Genomic DNA, 17,178 nt, shown 5'->3' on the forward strand with positions numbered 1-17,178 from the left:
TCTCAGTGACAGCTCGAAAAGAGAAGTGACGATAGCTTGCGCCATTCGCTTGCTCGCCCTTTGCTCTGAAGGGTGGGCCTACTTCATGAAAGCAAGGAATGAGAGCAGAAATGCTTTTCTTGTCCTCACCGCAAGCAGACACTTAGAGAAAACAAACTGTCTGAAGGACAGAGGCTTTTTAATTTCTTGTTTGATGACGGCCATGGAAAAGACAGCAATCATATTGCAGAAGAGAGCAACATGTGCAGTTGCTTGCTTTGGGTGAAGCATTCACCGACTAGCTGCCACTAACCCCTGGAGCCATGTCAGAGGTGACTCTTGCGTGGCTCGTTGGTCTAGGGGTATGATTCTCGCTTAGGGTGCGAGAGGTCCCGGGTTCAAATCCCGGACGAGCCCTTTTTAGAGCTAAACATACAAATCGTACTAAAAATGCACTATGCCTGACTATTTCTAGTAATACTCGGTGCATTGTTGCGCAACATATTCCTAACCTCAGAAGAAAAATGGATCATCGTGCTTTTTCTGCCTACCTGCTTAGTCTCAGTGTGTCCCAGGTGATGCTTTCCCAAGCTGTACTCGCAGACATTTAGGCATCAGATATTTGTCTGTCGATGCCTGCACAAGTAAATTTTGAATACGTCTAATTGCAAGCATGTTGGATGATATCTCTGAGGTTTTCACACTTGTTCTGCACATTCTGAGCCGCTGCTGATACAGCAGAATAGAAGTAGGGTGAAGCCTTGAGAGGAACTTTGCTTTAACAGTAGCAAGCAGCAAGGTCGTTTCTGTAGTGTAGTGGTCATCACGTTCACCTAACACGCGAAAGGTCCCCGGTTTGAGACCGGGCAGAAACACTGAGCGTTGGCTGCTTTTATGTGCACACTCTAAAACCTTATTATCTGAATGCAAGTTTAAGAAGAGGTGGTCTTTGAACACAGTGAGCCGTGGGAAACTTTCTTTACCTTTGCAAGACGAAACAAAGTTATCTGCATCCGTCATCTGGGGGTCGTTCTTGTGCCTATTTTTATTTTGTTTAAGCTATGTTGTATTGTTGGGGCCTTTACACCTGTGACATTGCTGTGAAGGTTGTAAGTGGAAACATTGGCAGGTGCAGATAGAAGAGTTAGACCTAAGCCCCCCTCATGAGCCGTCAGGATGGCCGAGTGGTCTAAGGCGCCAGACTCAAGAGAGCTTGATCTTCAGTGTAGCTGAGCCTTCTGGTCTCCTCATGGAGGCGTGGGTTCAAATCCCACTTCTGACAGGTCCCTTTTACACCCGTAAATCTTCCTGTTTTTTGCAGTGCGTTCCCGGCAAACACCACAATCTTTGCAGGAACCTGTAGCATGTGAAGAGAAATCCACCAACAATCAGGCTGGGCCCTCAATCACAATTCCATGGATTTCTGGAAATGACACCTCAGGCACACCTTCCATTAAATTTGCACTCCATGACAGTAACTGCCTTGCTGGGTTTCTAACTAAGCAGTTGATCCCATCATTTGTTGTGAGGCTCTCCTGCCACCTTTTGGGCAGAGAAGGCACTGTCCCTGCAAAAACACAGGCAGACATGTTCAACAGGGCTTCCTGGTTATGTGGGAGGAGCAGAATGCCATTGGTTCCCCCCTTGCAAATTCTAATTTACATAAGGAAGACAGAGAGGTAGCTGGGAGTAGGCACTGCACACGGGCATTGCACTCTCTCTTATGATTTGCAGCCAATTCTAGATTGAGGCAGGAGGAAAGGAGGTGACTCGCCCAACAATGGCTATACTGAGAAGTCAGCCACTCTGGGTCTCCCAGGTTAGTGTTTCAGGCCTGTGAGCCACTCATATAAATCTCGCCTGATCGAGCCTGATCGAGCGCTGAGCGAGCGCGTTTGAATCCAAATATCAAACCCCTCTTTCTCAGGCGCAGGAAATGGTGGGCCCTTCATTGCTTCTGGTGTGGAAGTCTATGGGGCAAGGGTCCAGGACTTGCAGAGGAGAACAATTGCCAGAAAGTGCTTGCTGTTCTCATCTGTGCCTTTTTTCTGCTCACTGGCTGATAGGAGATTGGCTGCCCCCTTTCTTGCTAGAGTGAAAAAACAACAACTTGAGAGAAAACATGACGTTGTGAGGCTCACTTAGAGGGAGACTAGCCAAATAGCCCTGCTTTTTTTCTGAAAGACGCTTCAGAAATTGTTCAAAATGTCTACTGGCCACTCAGGCTCGTTGGTCTAGGGGTATGATTCTCGCTTCGGGTGCGAGAGGTCCCGGGTTCAAATCCCGGACGAGCCCATGCTGTGGACATTTTCAGGATGCTTGTAATATAGGAGCATTTCTTCTTTTCAATGCTATAAGACGCTGTGTATGTCGAGAAAGTTCCTTACCCTGCACGCTATTTTCCACTTGTGGCGGGATAAAGGAGTGCAGGACTTCTTTGCAACTGCTTTTCTGGGCCAGACCAGCATGGTAGGAACATTACATGCATAGTGTTTTTCTAGTGTAATTTCAGGATATGGTTTCAAAATCGCCTCTTGGAATAAAAGTGGTCCTCATTCCTGTCTTCCAAAGAAATAGAGACCGGGTAAGGAGAGCCCAACTTTGAGCTTCAAGGACATTGGCCCTTAGTCTGTGCATTCCAGCCCAATACATGCCAACAAGATTCCTGAGTTAGTGTCTGTTTCTGTAGTGTAGTGGTTTTCACGTTCGCCTTACACGCGATAGGTCCTTGGTTCGAGACCGGGCAGAAACAGCGGTTTGCTGTTTTTAACAGTGTTTGCCTTTACTGGCTGACTTTATAGGAAAGCTGAGATAATAGAGGCTGTCTATCCCTCACCAACCTGACGTAGTGTGCTCCAGGGATCTCAGTGACAGCTCGAAAAGAGAAGTGACGATAGCTTGCGCCATTCGCTTGCTCGCCCTTTGCTCTGAAGGGTGGGCCTACTTCATGAAAGCAAGGAATGAGAGCAGAAATGCTTTTCTTGTCCTCACCGCAAGCAGACACTTAGAGAAAACAAACTGTCTGAAGGACAGAGGCTTTTTAATTTCTTGTTTGATGACGGCCATGGAAAAGACAGCAATCATATTGCAGAAGAGAGCAACATGTGCAGTTGCTTGCTTTGGGTGAAGCATTCACCGACTAGCTGCCACTAACCCCTGGAGCCATGTCAGAGGTGACTCTTGCGTGGCTCGTTGGTCTAGGGGTATGATTCTCGCTTAGGGTGCGAGAGGTCCCGGGTTCAAATCCCGGACGAGCCCTTTTTAGAGCTAAACATACAAATCGTACTAAAAATGCACTATGCCTGACTATTTCTAGTAATACTCGGTGCATTGTTGCGCAACATATTCCTAACCTCAGAAGAAAAATGGATCATCGTGCTTTTTCTGCCTACCTGCTTAGTCTCAGTGTGTCCCAGGTGATGCTTTCCCAAGCTGTACTCGCAGACATTTAGGCATCAGATATTTGTCTGTCGATGCCTGCACAAGTAAATTTTGAATACGTCTAATTGCAAGCATGTTGGATGATATCTCTGAGGTTTTCACACTTGTTCTGCACATTCTGAGCCGCTGCTGATACAGCAGAATAGAAGTAGGGTGAAGCCTTGAGAGGAACTTTGCTTTAACAGTAGCAAGCAGCAAGGTCGTTTCTGTAGTGTAGTGGTCATCACGTTCACCTAACACGCGAAAGGTCCCCGGTTTGAGACCGGGCAGAAACACTGAGCGTTGGCTGCTTTTATGTGCACACTCTAAAACCTTATTATCTGAATGCAAGTTTAAGAAGAGGTGGTCTTTGAACACAGTGAGCCGTGGGAAACTTTCTTTACCTTTGCAAGACGAAACAAAGTTATCTGCATCCGTCATCTGGGGGTCGTTCTTGTGCCTATTTTTATTTTGTTTAAGCTATGTTGTATTGTTGGGGCCTTTACACCTGTGACATTGCTGTGAAGGTTGTAAGTGGAAACATTGGCAGGTGCAGATAGAAGAGTTAGACCTAAGCCCCCCTCATGAGCCGTCAGGATGGCCGAGTGGTCTAAGGCGCCAGACTCAAGAGAGCTTGATCTTCAGTGTAGCTGAGCCTTCTGGTCTCCTCATGGAGGCGTGGGTTCAAATCCCACTTCTGACAGGTCCCTTTTACACCCGTAAATCTTCCTGTTTTTTGCAGTGCGTTCCCGGCAAACACCACAATCTTTGCAGGAACCTGTAGCATGTGAAGAGAAATCCACCAACAATCAGGCTGGGCCCTCAATCACAATTCCATGGATTTCTGGAAATGACACCTCAGGCACACCTTCCATTAAATTTGCACTCCATGACAGTAACTGCCTTGCTGGGTTTCTAACTAAGCAGTTGATCCCATCATTTGTTGTGAGGCTCTCCTGCCACCTTTTGGGCAGAGAAGGCACTGTCCCTGCAAAAACACAGGCAGACATGTTCAACAGGGCTTCCTGGTTATGTGGGAGGAGCAGAATGCCATTGGTTCCCCCCTTGCAAATTCTAATTTACATAAGGAAGACAGAGAGGTAGCTGGGAGTAGGCACTGCACACGGGCATTGCACTCTCTCTTATGATTTGCAGCCAATTCTAGATTGAGGCAGGAGGAAAGGAGGTGACTCGCCCAACAATGGCTATACTGAGAAGTCAGCCACTCTGGGTCTCCCAGGTTAGTGTTTCAGGCCTGTGAGCCACTCATATAAATCTCGCCTGATCGAGCCTGATCGAGCGCTGAGCGAGCGCGTTTGAATCCAAATATCAAACCCCTCTTTCTCAGGCGCAGGAAATGGTGGGCCCTTCATTGCTTCTGGTGTGGAAGTCTATGGGGCAAGGGTCCAGGACTTGCAGAGGAGAACAATTGCCAGAAAGTGCTTGCTGTTCTCATCTGTGCCTTTTTTCTGCTCACTGGCTGATAGGAGATTGGCTGCCCCCTTTCTTGCTAGAGTGAAAAAACAACAACTTGAGAGAAAACATGACGTTGTGAGGCTCACTTAGAGGGAGACTAGCCAAATAGCCCTGCTTTTTTTCTGAAACACGCTTCAGAAATTGTTCAAAATGTCTCCTGGCCACTCAGGCTCGTTGGTCTAGGGGTATGATTCTCGCTTCGGGTGCGAGAGGTCCCGGGTTCAAATCCCGGACGAGCCCATGCTGTGGACATTTTCAGGATGCTTGTAATATAGGAGCATTTCTTCTTTTCAATGCTATAAGACGCTGTGTATGTCGAGAAAGTTCCTTACCCTGCACGCTATTTTCCACTTGTGGCGGGATAAAGGAGTGCAGGACTTCTTTGCAACTGCTTTTCTGGGCCAGACCAGCATGGTAGGAACATTACATGCATAGTGTTTTTCTAGTGTAATTTCAGGATATGGTTTCAAAATCGCCTCTTGGAATAAAAGTGGTCCTCATTCCTGTCTTCCAAAGAAATAGAGACCGGGTAAGGAGAGCCAAACTTTGAGCTTCAAGGACATTGGCCCTTAGTCTGTGCATTCCAGCCCAATACATGCCAACAAGATTCCTGAGTTAGTGTCTGTTTCTGTAGTGTAGTGGTTTTCACGTTCGCCTTACACGCGATAGGTCCTTGGTTCGAGACCGGGCAGAAACAGCGGTTTGCTGTTTTTAACAGTGTTTGCCTTTACTGGCTGACTTTATAGGAAAGCTGAGATAATAGAGGCTGTCTATCCCTCACCAACCTGACGTAGTGTGCTCCAGGGATCTCAGTGACAGCTCGAAAAGAGAAGTGACGATAGCTTGCGCCATTCGCTTGCTCGCCCTTTGCTCTGAAGGGTGGGCCTACTTCATGAAAGCAAGGAATGAGAGCAGAAATGCTTTTCTTGTCCTCACCGCAAGCAGACACTTAGAGAAAACAAACTGTCTGAAGGACAGAGGCTTTTTAATTTCTTGTTTGATGACGGCCATGGAAAAGACAGCAATCATATTGCAGAAGAGAGCAACATGTGCAGTTGCTTGCTTTGGGTGAAGCATTCACCGACTAGCTGCCACTAACCCCTGGAGCCATGTCAGAGGTGACTCTTGCGTGGCTCGTTGGTCTAGGGGTATGATTCTCGCTTAGGGTGCGAGAGGTCCCGGGTTCAAATCCCGGACGAGCCCTTTTTAGAGCTAAACATACAAATCGTACTAAAAATGCACTATGCCTGACTATTTCTAGTAATACTCGGTGCATTGTTGCGCAACATATTCCTAACCTCAGAAGAAAAATGGATCATCGTGCTTTTTCTGCCTACCTGCTTAGTCTCAGTGTGTCCCAGGTGATGCTTTCCCAAGCTGTACTCGCAGACATTTAGGCATCAGATATTTGTCTGTCGATGCCTGCACAAGTAAATTTTGAATACGTCTAATTGCAAGCATGTTGGATGATATCTCTGAGGTTTTCACACTTGTTCTGCACATTCTGAGCCGCTGCTGATACAGCAGAATAGAAGTAGGGTGAAGCCTTGAGAGGAACTTTGCTTTAACAGTAGCAAGCAGCAAGGTCGTTTCTGTAGTGTAGTGGTCATCACGTTCACCTAACACGCGAAAGGTCCCCGGTTTGAGACCGGGCAGAAACACTGAGCGTTGGCTGCTTTTATGTGCACACTCTAAAACCTTATTATCTGAATGCAAGTTTAAGAAGAGGTGGTCTTTGAACACAGTGAGCCGTGGGAAACTTTCTTTACCTTTGCAAGACGAAACAAAGTTATCTGCATCCGTCATCTGGGGGTCGTTCTTGTGCCTATTTTTATTTTGTTTAAGCTATGTTGTATTGTTGGGGCCTTTACACCTGTGACATTGCTGTGAAGGTTGTAAGTGGAAACATTGGCAGGTGCAGATAGAAGAGTTAGACCTAAGCCCCCCTCATGAGCCGTCAGGATGGCCGAGTGGTCTAAGGCGCCAGACTCAAGAGAGCTTGATCTTCAGTGTAGCTGAGCCTTCTGGTCTCCTCATGGAGGCGTGGGTTCAAATCCCACTTCTGACAGGTCCCTTTTACACCCGTAAATCTTCCTGTTTTTTGCAGTGCGTTCCCGGCAAACACCACAATCTTTGCAGGAACCTGTAGCATGTGAAGAGAAATCCACCAACAATCAGGCTGGGCCCTCAATCACAATTCCATGGATTTCTGGAAATGACACCTCAGGCACACCTTCCATTAAATTTGCACTCCATGACAGTAACTGCCTTGCTGGGTTTCTAACTAAGCAGTTGATCCCATCATTTGTTGTGAGGCTCTCCTGCCACCTTTTGGGCAGAGAAGGCACTGTCCCTGCAAAAACACAGGCAGACATGTTCAACAGGGCTTCCTGGTTATGTGGGAGGAGCAGAATGCCATTGGTTCCCCCCTTGCAAATTCTAATTTACATAAGGAAGACAGAGAGGTAGCTGGGAGTAGGCACTGCACACGGGCATTGCACTCTCTCTTATGATTTGCAGCCAATTCTAGATTGAGGCAGGAGGAAAGGAGGTGACTCGCCCAACAATGGCTATACTGAGAAGTCAGCCACTCTGGGTCTCCCAGGTTAGTGTTTCAGGCCTGTGAGCCACTCATATAAATCTCGCCTGATCGAGCCTGATCGAGCGCTGAGCGAGCGCGTTTGAATCCAAATATCAAACCCCTCTTTCTCAGGCGCAGGAAATGGTGGGCCCTTCATTGCTTCTGGTGTGGAAGTCTATGGGGCAAGGGTCCAGGACTTGCAGAGGAGAACAATTGCCAGAAAGTGCTTGCTGTTCTCATCTGTGCCTTTTTTCTGCTCACTGGCTGATAGGAGATTGGCTGCCCCCTTTCTTGCTAGAGTGAAAAAACAACAACTTGAGAGAAAACATGACGTTGTGAGGCTCACTTAGAGGGAGACTAGCCAAATAGCCCTGCTTTTTTTCTGAAACACGCTTCAGAAATTGTTCAAAATGTCTCCTGGCCACTCAGGCTCGTTGGTCTAGGGGTATGATTCTCGCTTCGGGTGCGAGAGGTCCCGGGTTCAAATCCCGGACGAGCCCATGCTGTGGACATTTTCAGGATGCTTGTAATATAGGAGCATTTCTTCTTTTCAATGCTATAAGACGCTGTGTATGTCGAGAAAGTTCCTTACCCTGCACGCTATTTTCCACTTGTGGCGGGATAAAGGAGTGCAGGACTTCTTTGCAACTGCTTTTCTGGGCCAGACCAGCATGGTAGGAACATTACATGCATAGTGTTTTTCTAGTGTAATTTCAGGATATGGTTTCAAAATCGCCTCTTGGAATAAAAGTGGTCCTCATTCCTGTCTTCCAAAGAAATAGAGACCGGGTAAGGAGAGCCCAACTTTGAGCTTCAAGGACATTGGCCCTTAGTCTGTGCATTCCAGCCCAATACATGCCAACAAGATTCCTGAGTTAGTGTCTGTTTCTGTAGTGTAGTGGTTTTCACGTTCGCCTTACACGCGATAGGTCCTTGGTTCGAGACCGGGCAGAAACAGCGGTTTGCTGTTTTTAACAGTGTTTGCCTTTACTGGCTGACTTTATAGGAAAGCTGAGATAATAGAGGCTGTCTATCCCTCACCAACCTGACGTAGTGTGCTCCAGGGATCTCAGTGACAGCTCGAAAAGAGAAGTGACGATAGCTTGCGCCATTCGCTTGCTCGCCCTTTGCTCTGAAGGGTGGGCCTACTTCATGAAAGCAAGGAATGAGAGCAGAAATGCTTTTCTTGTCCTCACCGCAAGCAGACACTTAGAGAAAACAAACTGTCTGAAGGACAGAGGCTTTTTAATTTCTTGTTTGATGACGGCCATGGAAAAGACAGCAATCATATTGCAGAAGAGAGCAACATGTGCAGTTGCTTGCTTTGGGTGAAGCATTCACCGACTAGCTGCCACTAACCCCTGGAGCCATGTCAGAGGTGACTCTTGCGTGGCTCGTTGGTCTAGGGGTATGATTCTCGCTTAGGGTGCGAGAGGTCCCGGGTTCAAATCCCGGACGAGCCCTTTTTAGAGCTAAACATACAAATCGTACTAAAAATGCACTATGCCTGACTATTTCTAGTAATACTCGGTGCATTGTTGCGCAACATATTCCTAACCTCAGAAGAAAAATGGATCATCGTGCTTTTTCTGCCTACCTGCTTAGTCTCAGTGTGTCCCAGGTGATGCTTTCCCAAGCTGTACTCGCAGACATTTAGGCATCAGATATTTGTCTGTCGATGCCTGCACAAGTAAATTTTGAATACGTCTAATTGCAAGCATGTTGGATGATATCTCTGAGGTTTTCACACTTGTTCTGCACATTCTGAGCCGCTGCTGATACAGCAGAATAGAAGTAGGGTGAAGCCTTGAGAGGAACTTTGCTTTAACAGTAGCAAGCAGCAAGGTCGTTTCTGTAGTGTAGTGGTCATCACGTTCACCTAACACGCGAAAGGTCCCCGGTTTGAGACCGGGCAGAAACACTGAGCGTTGGCTGCTTTTATGTGCACACTCTAAAACCTTATTATCTGAATGCAAGTTTAAGAAGAGGTGGTCTTTGAACACAGTGAGCCGTGGGAAACTTTCTTTACCTTTGCAAGACGAAACAAAGTTATCTGCATCCGTCATCTGGGGGTCGTTCTTGTGCCTATTTTTATTTTGTTTAAGCTATGTTGTATTGTTGGGGCCTTTACACCTGTGACATTGCTGTGAAGGTTGTAAGTGGAAACATTGGCAGGTGCAGATAGAAGAGTTAGACCTAAGCCCCCCTCATGAGCCGTCAGGATGGCCGAGTGGTCTAAGGCGCCAGACTCAAGAGAGCTTGATCTTCAGTGTAGCTGAGCCTTCTGGTCTCCTCATGGAGGCGTGGGTTCAAATCCCACTTCTGACAGGTCCCTTTTACACCCGTAAATCTTCCTGTTTTTTGCAGTGCGTTCCCGGCAAACACCACAATCTTTGCAGGAACCTGTAGCATGTGAAGAGAAATCCACCAACAATCAGGCTGGGCCCTCAATCACAATTCCATGGATTTCTGGAAATGACACCTCAGGCACACCTTCCATTAAATTTGCACTCCATGACAGTAACTGCCTTGCTGGGTTTCTAACTAAGCAGTTGATCCCATCATTTGTTGTGAGGCTCTCCTGCCACCTTTTGGGCAGAGAAGGCACTGTCCCTGCAAAAACACAGGCAGACATGTTCAACAGGGCTTCCTGGTTATGTGGGAGGAGCAGAATGCCATTGGTTCCCCCCTTGCAAATTCTAATTTACATAAGGAAGACAGAGAGGTAGCTGGGAGTAGGCACTGCACACGGGCATTGCACTCTCTCTTATGATTTGCAGCCAATTCTAGATTGAGGCAGGAGGAAAGGAGGTGACTCGCCCAACAATGGCTATACTGAGAAGTCAGCCACTCTGGGTCTCCCAGGTTAGTGTTTCAGGCCTGTGAGCCACTCATATAAATCTCGCCTGATCGAGCCTGATCGAGCGCTGAGCGAGCGCGTTTGAATCCAAATATCAAACCCCTCTTTCTCAGGCGCAGGAAATGGTGGGCCCTTCATTGCTTCTGGTGTGGAAGTCTATGGGGCAAGGGTCCAGGACTTGCAGAGGAGAACAATTGCCAGAAAGTGCTTGCTGTTCTCATCTGTGCCTTTTTTCTGCTCACTGGCTGATAGGAGATTGGCTGCCCCCTTTCTTGCTAGAGTGAAAAAACAACAACTTGAGAGAAAACATGACGTTGTGAGGCTCACTTAGAGGGAGACTAGCCAAATAGCCCTGCTTTTTTTCTGAAACACGCTTCAGAAATTGTTCAAAATGTCTCCTGGCCACTCAGGCTCGTTGGTCTAGGGGTATGATTCTCGCTTCGGGTGCGAGAGGTCCCGGGTTCAAATCCCGGACGAGCCCATGCTGTGGACATTTTCAGGATGCTTGTAATATAGGAGCATTTCTTCTTTTCAATGCTATAAGACGCTGTGTATGTCGAGAAAGTTCCTTACCCTGCACGCTATTTTCCACTTGTGGCGGGATAAAGGAGTGCAGGACTTCTTTGCAACTGCTTTTCTGGGCCAGACCAGCATGGTAGGAACATTACATGCATAGTGTTTTTCTAGTGTAATTTCAGGATATGGTTTCAAAATCGCCTCTTGGAATAAAAGTGGTCCTCATTCCTGTCTTCCAAAGAAATAGAGACCGGGTAAGGAGAGCCCAACTTTGAGCTTCAAGGACATTGGCCCTTAGTCTGTGCATTCCAGCCCAATACATGCCAACAAGATTCCTGAGTTAGTGTCTGTTTCTGTAGTGTAGTGGTTTTCACGTTCGCCTTACACGCGATAGGTCCTTGGTTCGAGACCGGGCAGAAACAGCGGTTTGCTGTTTTTAACAGTGTTTGCCTTTACTGGCTGACTTTATAGGAAAGCTGAGATAATAGAGGCTGTCTATCCCTCACCAACCTGACGTAGTGTGCTCCAGGGATCTCAGTGACAGCTCGAAAAGAGAAGTGACGATAGCTTGCGCCATTCGCTTGCTCGCCCTTTGCTCTGAAGGGTGGGCCTACTTCATGAAAGCAAGGAATGAGAGCAGAAATGCTTTTCTTGTCCTCACCGCAAGCAGACACTTAGAGAAAACAAACTGTCTGAAGGACAGAGGCTTTTTAATTTCTTGTTTGATGACGGCCATGGAAAAGACAGCAATCATATTGCAGAAGAGAGCAACATGTGCAGTTGCTTGCTTTGGGTGAAGCATTCACCGACTAGCTGCCACTAACCCCTGGAGCCATGTCAGAGGTGACTCTTGCGTGGCTCGTTGGTCTAGGGGTATGATTCTCGCTTAGGGTGCGAGAGGTCCCGGGTTCAAATCCCGGACGAGCCCTTTTTAGAGCTAAACATACAAATCGTACTAAAAATGCACTATGCCTGACTATTTCTAGTAATACTCGGTGCATTGTTGCGCAACATATTCCTAACCTCAGAAGAAAAATGGATCATCGTGCTTTTTCTGCCTACCTGCTTAGTCTCAGTGTGTCCCAGGTGATGCTTTCCCAAGCTGTACTCGCAGACATTTAGGCATCAGATATTTGTCTGTCGATGCCTGCACAAGTAAATTTTGAATACGTCTAATTGCAAGCATGTTGGATGATATCTCTGAGGTTTTCACACTTGTTCTGCACATTCTGAGCCGCTGCTGATACAGCAGAATAGAAGTAGGGTGAAGCCTTGAGAGGAACTTTGCTTTAACAGTAGCAAGCAGCAAGGTCGTTTCTGTAGTGTAGTGGTCATCACGTTCACCTAACACGCGAAAGGTCCCCGGTTTGAGACCGGGCAGAAACACTGAGCGTTGGCTGCTTTTATGTGCACACTCTAAAACCTTATTATCTGAATGCAAGTTTAAGAAGAGGTGGTCTTTGAACACAGTGAGCCGTGGGAAACTTTCTTTACCTTTGCAAGACGAAACAAAGTTATCTGCATCCGTCATCTGGGGGTCGTTCTTGTGCCTATTTTTATTTTGTTTAAGCTATGTTGTATTGTTGGGGCCTTTACACCTGTGACATTGCTGTGAAGGTTGTAAGTGGAAACATTGGCAGGTGCAGATAGAAGAGTTAGACCTAAGCCCCCCTCATGAGCCGTCAGGATGGCCGAGTGGTCTAAGGCGCCAGACTCAAGAGAGCTTGATCTTCAGTGTAGCTGAGCCTTCTGGTCTCCTCATGGAGGCGTGGGTTCAAATCCCACTTCTGACAGGTCCCTTTTACACCCGTAAATCTTCCTGTTTTTTGCAGTGCGTTCCCGGCAAACACCACAATCTTTGCAGGAACCTGTAGCATGTGAAGAGAAATCCACCAACAATCAGGCTGGGCCCTCAATCACAATTCCATGGATTTCTGGAAATGACACCTCAGGCACACCTTCCATTAAATTTGCACTCCATGACAGTAACTGCCTTGCTGGGTTTCTAACTAAGCAGTTGATCCCATCATTTGTTGTGAGGCTCTCCTGCCACCTTTTGGGCAGAGAAGGCACTGTCCCTGCAAAAACACAGGCAGACATGTTCAACAGGGCTTCCTGGTTATGTGGGAGGAGCAGAATGCCATTGGTTCCCCCCTTGCAAATTCTAATTTACATAAGGAAGACAGAGAGGTAGCTGGGAGTAGGCACTGCACACGGGCATTGCACTCTCTCTTATGATTTGCAGCCAATTCTAGATTGAGGCAGGAGGAAAGGAGGTGACTCGCCCAACAATGGCTATACTGAGAAGTCAGCCACTCTGGGTCTCCCAGGTTAGTGTTTCAGGCCTGTGAGCCACTCATATAAATCTCGCCTGATCGAGCCTGATCGAGCGCTGAGCGAGCGCGTTTGAATCCAAATATCAAACCCCTCTTTCTCAGGCGCAGGAAATGGTGGGCCCTTCATTGCTTCTGGTGTGGAAGTCTATGGGGCAAGGGTCCAGGACTTGCAGAGGAGAACAATTGCCAGAAAGTGCTTGCTGTTCTCATCTGTGCCTTTTTTCTGCTCACTGGCTGATAGGAGATTGGCTGCCCCCTTTCTTGCTAGAGTGAAAAAACAACAACTTGAGAGAAAACATGACGTTGTGAGGCTCACTTAGAGGGAGACTAGCCAAATAGCCCTGCTTTTTTTCTGAAACACGCTTCAGAAATTGTTCAAAATGTCTCCTGGCCACTCAGGCTCGTTGGTCTAGGGGTATGATTCTCGCTTCGGGTGCGAGAGGTCCCGGGTTCAAATCCCGGACGAGCCCATGCTGTGGACATTTTCAGGATGCTTGTAATATAGGAGCATTTCTTCTTTTCAATGCTATAAGACGCTGTGTATGTCGAGAAAGTTCCTTACCCTGCACGCTATTTTCCACTTGTGGCGGGATAAAGGAGTGCAGGACTTCTTTGCAACTGCTTTTCTGGGCCAGACCAGCATGGTAGGAACATTACATGCATAGTGTTTTTCTAGTGTAATTTCAGGATATGGTTTCAAAATCGCCTCTTGGAATAAAAGTGGTCCTCATTCCTGTCTTCCAAAGAAATAGAGACCGGGTAAGGAGAGCCCAACTTTGAGCTTCAAGGACATTGGCCCTTAGTCTGTGCATTCCAGCCCAATACATGCCAACAAGATTCCTGAGTTAGTGTCTGTTTCTGTAGTGTAGTGGTTTTCACGTTCGCCTTACACGCGATAGGTCCTTGGTTCGAGACCGGGCAGAAACAGCGGTTTGCTGTTTTTAACAGTGTTTGCCTTTACTGGCTGACTTTATAGGAAAGCTGAGATAATAGAGGCTGTCTATCCCTCACCAACCTGACGTAGTGTGCTCCAGGGATCTCAGTGACAGCTCGAAAAGAGAAGTGACGATAGCTTGCGCCATTCGCTTGCTCGCCCTTTGCTCTGAAGGGTGGGCCTACTTCATGAAAGCAAGGAATGAGAGCAGAAATGCTTTTCTTGTCCTCACCGCAAGCAGACACTTAGAGAAAACAAACTGTCTGAAGGACAGAGGCTTTTTAATTTCTTGTTTGATGACGGCCATGGAAAAGACAGCAATCATATTGCAGAAGAGAGCAACATGTGCAGTTGCTTGCTTTGGGTGAAGCATTCACCGACTAGCTGCCACTAACCCCTGGAGCCATGTCAGAGGTGACTCTTGCGTGGCTCGTTGGTCTAGGGGTATGATTCTCGCTTAGGGTGCGAGAGGTCCCGGGTTCAAATCCCGGACGAGCCCTTTTTAGAGCTAAACATACAAATCGTACTAAAAATGCACTATGCCTGACTATTTCTAGTAATACTCGGTGCATTGTTGCGCAACATATTCCTAACCTCAGAAGAAAAATGGATCATCGTGCTTTTTCTGCCTACCTGCTTAGTCTCAGTGTGTCCCAGGTGATGCTTTCCCAAGCTGTACTCGCAGACATTTAGGCATCAGATATTTGTCTGTCGATGCCTGCACAAGTAAATTTTGAATACGTCTAATTGCAAGCATGTTGGATGATATCTCTGAGGTTTTCACACTTGTTCTGCACATTCTGAGCCGCTGCTGATACAGCAGAATAGAAGTAGGGTGAAGCCTTGAGAGGAACTTTGCTTTAACAGTAGCAAGCAGCAAGGTCGTTTCTGTAGTGTAGTGGTCATCACGTTCACCTAACACGCGAAAGGTCCCCGGTTTGAGACCGGGCAGAAACACTGAGCGTTGGCTGCTTTTATGTGCACACTCTAAAACCTTATTATCTGAATGCAAGTTTAAGAAGAGGTGGTCTTTGAACACAGTGAGCCGTGGGAAACTTTCTTTACCTTTGCAAGACGAAACAAAGTTATCTGCATCCGTCATCTGGGGGTCGTTCTTGTGCCTATTTTTATTTTGTTTAAGCTATGTTGTATTGTTGGGGCCTTTACACCTGTGACATTGCTGTGAAGGTTGTAAGTGGAAACATTGGCAGGTGCAGATAGAAGAGTTAGACCTAAGCCCCCCTCATGAGCCGTCAGGATGGCCGAGTGGTCTAAGGCGCCAGACTCAAGAGAGCTTGATCTTCAGTGTAGCTGAGCCTTCTGGTCTCCTCATGGAGGCGTGGGTTCAAATCCCACTTCTGACAGGTCCCTTTTACACCCGTAAATCTTCCTGTTTTTTGCAGTGCGTTCCCGGCAAACACCACAATCTTTGCAGGAACCTGTAGCATGTGAAGAGAAATCCACCAACAATCAGGCTGGGCCCTCAATCACAATTCCATGGATTTCTGGAAATGACACCTCAGGCACACCTTCCATTAAATTTGCACTCCATGACAGTAACTGCCTTGCTGGGTTTCTAACTAAGCAGTTGATCCCATCATTTGTTGTGAGGCTCTCCTGCCACCTTTTGGGCAGAGAAGGCACTGTCCCTGCAAAAACACAGGCAGACATGTTCAACAGGGCTTCCTGGTTATGTGGGAGGAGCAGAATGCCATTGGTTCCCCCCTTGCAAATTCTAATTTACATAAGGAAGACAGAGAGGTAGCTGGGAGTAGGCACTGCACACGGGCATTGCACTCTCTCTTATGATTTGCAGCCAATTCTAGATTGAGGCAGGAGGAAAGGAGGTGACTCGCCCAACAATGGCTATACTGAGAAGTCAGCCACTCTGGGTCTCCCAGGTTAGTGTTTCAGGCCTGTGAGCCACTCATATAAATCTCGCCTGATCGAGCCTGATCGAGCGCTGAGCGAGCGCGTTTGAATCCAAATATCAAACCCCTCTTTCTCAGGCGCAGGAAATGGTGGGCCCTTCATTGCTTCTGGTGTGGAAGTCTATGGGGCAAGGGTCCAGGACTTGCAGAGGAGAACAATTGCCAGAAAGTGCTTGCTGTTCTCATCTGTGCCTTTTTTCTGCTCACTGGCTGATAGGAGATTGGCTGCCCCCTTTCTTGCTAGAGTGAAAAAACAACAACTTGAGAGAAAACATGACGTTGTGAGGCTCACTTAGAGGGAGACTAGCCAAATAGCCCTGCTTTTTTTCTGAAAGACGCTTCAGAAATTGTTCAAAATGTCTCCTGGCCACTCAGGCTCGTTGGTCTAGGGGTATGATTCTCGCTTCGGGTGCGAGAGGTCCCGGGTTCAAATCCCGGACGAGCCCATGCTGTGGACATTTTCAGGATGCTTGTAATATAGGAGCATTTCTTCTTTTCAATGCTATAAGACGCTGTGTATGTCGAGAAAGTTCCTTACCCTGCACGCTATTTTCCACTTGTGGCGGGATAAAGGAGTGCAGGACTTCTTTGCAACTGCTTTTCTGGGCCAGACCAGCATGGTAGGAACATTACATGCATAGTGTTTTTCTAGTGTAATTTCAGGATATGGTTTCAAAATCGCCTCTTGGAATAAAAGTGGTCCTCATTCCTGTCTTCCAAAGAAATAGAGACCGGGTAAGGAGAGCCCAACTTTGAGCTTCAAGGACATTGGCCCTTAGTCTGTGCATTCCAGCCCAATACATGCCAACAAGATTCCTGAGTTAGTGTCTGTTTCTGTAGTGTAGTGGTTTTCACGTTCGCCTTACACGCGATAGGTCCTTGGTTCGAGACCGGGCAGAAACAGCGGTTTGCTGTTTTTAACAGTGTTTGCCTTTACTGGCTGACTTTATAGGAAAGCTGAGATAATAGAGGCTGTCTATCCCTCACCAACCTGACGTAGTGTGCTCCAGGGATCTCAGTGACAGCTCGAAAAGAGAAGTGACGATAGCTTGCGCCATTCGCTTGCTCGCCCTTTGCTCTGAAGGGTGGGCCTACTTCATGAAAGCAAGGAATGAGAGCAGAAATGCTTTTCTTGTCCTCACCGC

At 47.3% G+C, this 17,178-nt stretch overlaps 30 non-coding genes across 30 annotated transcripts; all 30 read left to right on the top strand.

Annotated features, from left to right (window-relative positions):
* The first annotated feature begins 324 nt into the window (after positions 1-324).
* On the top strand, positions 325-396 carry TRNAP-AGG (transfer RNA proline (anticodon AGG)). Its single transcript has one exon. It is a non-coding gene; the product is annotated as a tRNA-Pro (tRNA).
* Positions 397-781: 385 nt separating this feature from the next.
* On the top strand, positions 782-854 carry TRNAV-AAC (transfer RNA valine (anticodon AAC)). The gene has a single exon. It is a non-coding gene; the product is annotated as a tRNA-Val (tRNA).
* Positions 855-1,149: 295 nt separating this feature from the next.
* Positions 1,150-1,261, top strand: TRNAL-CAA (transfer RNA leucine (anticodon CAA)). The gene is made up of 2 exons: positions 1,150-1,187; positions 1,216-1,261. It is a non-coding gene; the product is annotated as a tRNA-Leu (tRNA).
* Positions 1,262-2,202: 941 nt separating this feature from the next.
* Positions 2,203-2,274, top strand: TRNAP-CGG (transfer RNA proline (anticodon CGG)). Its single transcript has one exon. It is a non-coding gene; the product is annotated as a tRNA-Pro (tRNA).
* Positions 2,275-2,658: 384 nt separating this feature from the next.
* Positions 2,659-2,731, top strand: TRNAV-UAC (transfer RNA valine (anticodon UAC)). The gene has a single exon. It is a non-coding gene; the product is annotated as a tRNA-Val (tRNA).
* A 434-nt stretch (positions 2,732-3,165) lies between these two features.
* TRNAP-AGG (transfer RNA proline (anticodon AGG)) lies at positions 3,166-3,237 on the top strand. Its single transcript has one exon. It is a non-coding gene; the product is annotated as a tRNA-Pro (tRNA).
* Positions 3,238-3,622: 385 nt separating this feature from the next.
* TRNAV-AAC (transfer RNA valine (anticodon AAC)) lies at positions 3,623-3,695 on the top strand. The gene has a single exon. It is a non-coding gene; the product is annotated as a tRNA-Val (tRNA).
* A 295-nt stretch (positions 3,696-3,990) lies between these two features.
* On the top strand, positions 3,991-4,102 carry TRNAL-CAA (transfer RNA leucine (anticodon CAA)). The gene is made up of 2 exons: positions 3,991-4,028; positions 4,057-4,102. It is a non-coding gene; the product is annotated as a tRNA-Leu (tRNA).
* Positions 4,103-5,043: 941 nt separating this feature from the next.
* Positions 5,044-5,115, top strand: TRNAP-CGG (transfer RNA proline (anticodon CGG)). The gene has a single exon. It is a non-coding gene; the product is annotated as a tRNA-Pro (tRNA).
* A 384-nt stretch (positions 5,116-5,499) lies between these two features.
* Positions 5,500-5,572, top strand: TRNAV-UAC (transfer RNA valine (anticodon UAC)). The gene has a single exon. It is a non-coding gene; the product is annotated as a tRNA-Val (tRNA).
* A 434-nt stretch (positions 5,573-6,006) lies between these two features.
* On the top strand, positions 6,007-6,078 carry TRNAP-AGG (transfer RNA proline (anticodon AGG)). The gene has a single exon. It is a non-coding gene; the product is annotated as a tRNA-Pro (tRNA).
* Positions 6,079-6,463: 385 nt separating this feature from the next.
* On the top strand, positions 6,464-6,536 carry TRNAV-AAC (transfer RNA valine (anticodon AAC)). The gene has a single exon. It is a non-coding gene; the product is annotated as a tRNA-Val (tRNA).
* Positions 6,537-6,831: 295 nt separating this feature from the next.
* TRNAL-CAA (transfer RNA leucine (anticodon CAA)) lies at positions 6,832-6,943 on the top strand. The gene is made up of 2 exons: positions 6,832-6,869; positions 6,898-6,943. It is a non-coding gene; the product is annotated as a tRNA-Leu (tRNA).
* Positions 6,944-7,884: 941 nt separating this feature from the next.
* Positions 7,885-7,956, top strand: TRNAP-CGG (transfer RNA proline (anticodon CGG)). The gene has a single exon. It is a non-coding gene; the product is annotated as a tRNA-Pro (tRNA).
* Positions 7,957-8,340: 384 nt separating this feature from the next.
* Positions 8,341-8,413, top strand: TRNAV-UAC (transfer RNA valine (anticodon UAC)). Its single transcript has one exon. It is a non-coding gene; the product is annotated as a tRNA-Val (tRNA).
* A 434-nt stretch (positions 8,414-8,847) lies between these two features.
* TRNAP-AGG (transfer RNA proline (anticodon AGG)) lies at positions 8,848-8,919 on the top strand. The gene has a single exon. It is a non-coding gene; the product is annotated as a tRNA-Pro (tRNA).
* A 385-nt stretch (positions 8,920-9,304) lies between these two features.
* TRNAV-AAC (transfer RNA valine (anticodon AAC)) lies at positions 9,305-9,377 on the top strand. The gene has a single exon. It is a non-coding gene; the product is annotated as a tRNA-Val (tRNA).
* A 295-nt stretch (positions 9,378-9,672) lies between these two features.
* On the top strand, positions 9,673-9,784 carry TRNAL-CAA (transfer RNA leucine (anticodon CAA)). Its single transcript has 2 exons — positions 9,673-9,710; positions 9,739-9,784. It is a non-coding gene; the product is annotated as a tRNA-Leu (tRNA).
* A 941-nt stretch (positions 9,785-10,725) lies between these two features.
* On the top strand, positions 10,726-10,797 carry TRNAP-CGG (transfer RNA proline (anticodon CGG)). The gene has a single exon. It is a non-coding gene; the product is annotated as a tRNA-Pro (tRNA).
* Positions 10,798-11,181: 384 nt separating this feature from the next.
* Positions 11,182-11,254, top strand: TRNAV-UAC (transfer RNA valine (anticodon UAC)). The gene has a single exon. It is a non-coding gene; the product is annotated as a tRNA-Val (tRNA).
* A 434-nt stretch (positions 11,255-11,688) lies between these two features.
* Positions 11,689-11,760, top strand: TRNAP-AGG (transfer RNA proline (anticodon AGG)). Its single transcript has one exon. It is a non-coding gene; the product is annotated as a tRNA-Pro (tRNA).
* A 385-nt stretch (positions 11,761-12,145) lies between these two features.
* Positions 12,146-12,218, top strand: TRNAV-AAC (transfer RNA valine (anticodon AAC)). The gene has a single exon. It is a non-coding gene; the product is annotated as a tRNA-Val (tRNA).
* Positions 12,219-12,513: 295 nt separating this feature from the next.
* Positions 12,514-12,625, top strand: TRNAL-CAA (transfer RNA leucine (anticodon CAA)). Its single transcript has 2 exons — positions 12,514-12,551; positions 12,580-12,625. It is a non-coding gene; the product is annotated as a tRNA-Leu (tRNA).
* Positions 12,626-13,566: 941 nt separating this feature from the next.
* On the top strand, positions 13,567-13,638 carry TRNAP-CGG (transfer RNA proline (anticodon CGG)). Its single transcript has one exon. It is a non-coding gene; the product is annotated as a tRNA-Pro (tRNA).
* A 384-nt stretch (positions 13,639-14,022) lies between these two features.
* On the top strand, positions 14,023-14,095 carry TRNAV-UAC (transfer RNA valine (anticodon UAC)). Its single transcript has one exon. It is a non-coding gene; the product is annotated as a tRNA-Val (tRNA).
* A 434-nt stretch (positions 14,096-14,529) lies between these two features.
* TRNAP-AGG (transfer RNA proline (anticodon AGG)) lies at positions 14,530-14,601 on the top strand. Its single transcript has one exon. It is a non-coding gene; the product is annotated as a tRNA-Pro (tRNA).
* A 385-nt stretch (positions 14,602-14,986) lies between these two features.
* TRNAV-AAC (transfer RNA valine (anticodon AAC)) lies at positions 14,987-15,059 on the top strand. The gene has a single exon. It is a non-coding gene; the product is annotated as a tRNA-Val (tRNA).
* Positions 15,060-15,354: 295 nt separating this feature from the next.
* Positions 15,355-15,466, top strand: TRNAL-CAA (transfer RNA leucine (anticodon CAA)). The gene is made up of 2 exons: positions 15,355-15,392; positions 15,421-15,466. It is a non-coding gene; the product is annotated as a tRNA-Leu (tRNA).
* Positions 15,467-16,407: 941 nt separating this feature from the next.
* TRNAP-CGG (transfer RNA proline (anticodon CGG)) lies at positions 16,408-16,479 on the top strand. The gene has a single exon. It is a non-coding gene; the product is annotated as a tRNA-Pro (tRNA).
* A 384-nt stretch (positions 16,480-16,863) lies between these two features.
* On the top strand, positions 16,864-16,936 carry TRNAV-UAC (transfer RNA valine (anticodon UAC)). Its single transcript has one exon. It is a non-coding gene; the product is annotated as a tRNA-Val (tRNA).
* The last annotated feature ends 242 nt before the right edge of the window (positions 16,937-17,178 follow it).

This window comes from Lissotriton helveticus, chromosome 10 (assembly GCF_964261635.1).
Source record: "Lissotriton helveticus chromosome 10, aLisHel1.1, whole genome shotgun sequence".
NCBI classification, from domain to species: domain Eukaryota; kingdom Metazoa; phylum Chordata; class Amphibia; order Caudata; family Salamandridae; genus Lissotriton; species Lissotriton helveticus.